The sequence below is a fragment of the Geospiza fortis genome, unplaced genomic scaffold (genome assembly GCF_000277835.1).
Source record: "Geospiza fortis unplaced genomic scaffold, GeoFor_1.0 scaffold55, whole genome shotgun sequence".
NCBI classification, from domain to species: Eukaryota; Metazoa; Chordata; class Aves; order Passeriformes; family Thraupidae; genus Geospiza; species Geospiza fortis.
The window spans coordinates 9,113,699-9,113,963 of NW_005054308.1; positions in this window are offsets into that span (position 1 = coordinate 9,113,699).

Below are 265 nucleotides of genomic sequence, written 5' to 3' on the forward strand. Positions count from 1 at the left end.
AGGGCACCTCGTGGCAGCCCTGTGGCAGGAGGTGTGAGCAGCCCGGAGGTGCCAGCCCTGCTCGGGCAGCGTGTGTGGTATTGGTCCCCATCTCTCGCTTGGCAGGCAGCTCACAGCCAGCCACGGTGTGACTGAGCCCAGTCACCTGCACAGCCACTGCTTGGCACAAACGGGGCAGGCTGGGCCTCTGCTCCAGCCTGGCAAGGCATGGCACAGCATGGCACAGCTCCCCTCACCAGGCTGGCCAAGCCACAGGCTGGGGGCC